The sequence below is a fragment of the Onthophagus taurus genome, chromosome 3, assembly GCF_036711975.1.
Source record: "Onthophagus taurus isolate NC chromosome 3, IU_Otau_3.0, whole genome shotgun sequence".
Lineage (NCBI taxonomy): Eukaryota > Metazoa > Arthropoda > Insecta > Coleoptera > Scarabaeidae > Onthophagus > Onthophagus taurus.
The window spans coordinates 9421024-9422363 of NC_091968.1; positions in this window are offsets into that span (position 1 = coordinate 9421024).

The window sequence follows — 1340 nt, forward strand, 5'->3', positions numbered from 1 at the left end:
GTCAAAAAAGTCCTTTCTCGCACACGTTTCCAGAGCAAGCAATAATCTCGGCACATCTGCGCCAGGAAATGTAATTGCTGGAACCCAGTAATTCCCAGGAAAAGAGAACCTCGAAGACCGAAGAACTTGCCCATCCATCATTCCTCGAATCGAATCCTTGCGACAAGGTTATTATTTCGGAATTAACAAAACGGAAAAGGGCTTTTCGTTCTTTTCAAAAACGATCTATAAAGCGAGACGTATCGTTTCAAGAAATTAAGACTCACACAGAAATTAGTTAAGAAAAAAGTTGGCAATTTTAGGAAATGATTTTTTTTGTGGCCTTTGTTTTCCCCCAAAATCAGAAAATCCTCCCCAAATTTAATTAACCGTCCAATAAAATGTGGATTACAGGCGACTTCATAGTTCGTTGGGGCTTTGCTTAACGTCGAAGTTATATATCAGGACGTAATCCGCTTTTAGGGGGGCGGTGCCTTTGCGGCGTCCAGTTAGTTCAGGGGGTTCGACTTCCGGTCAGATTAGGGAAGGATTACATGACGGGTTTTGACCCGAGTTATTTAAATTCAAATCGCCGAAAATTCACTGTGTAACACCAAACCGATTATGACGAAGTTTAAATAATTATAACAGTATAGGTATAAATGAAGTGAATTATAATTGAAATTGAACCAATATTGCTGTATTAGTAAAATTTATTAATTTTGTATATATAACATCCTTTTCCGCAATTTACAACAATGGATACTATAATTGGAGTGAATACAATACCAAAACGTTAGCTATACATTACGTAACAATAGACGTAATTAATTAACATTATCTAACAGTCAATTTAATAATTAACATTAATTCCTTTAAAATTTGCGCAACAATTTCCATTATTTGGCTTTTATAAACGAAACGAGAATAATCATTGTAAAAAGTTTTGTTTTTGAACTCGATCCATTAAAATCGGCTTCCTAAACATTTTAGGTTGGTGAATCTCCAGTGAAAACCCCGAAATGGACGCTAATCATCACGCGACCGGTAAGTGCTTTGGAAAAAGTTTTGTTTTTAAAACCCCTGGCGTAAACGAGAAAAGGGTGTAATTATAAACTCGGCCGTTCACTCCAATTAATAAACTGAGAGATCCCAAATGAGATGAAAAAAAAAATCGCGAAATCGGAACGTAAAGATTTATTAATTCCGAAACGGACGTGTATTCCACGGAGATAACCCCAAATATGACGATTTCGTCCACATATATGTAACATTGAAACATTACCTGCTTTTGCTATTGTCGATTCGATTTGGGCAAATTGAAAATTTGCCTCGTGGGTATACCATATCGTATGACATCG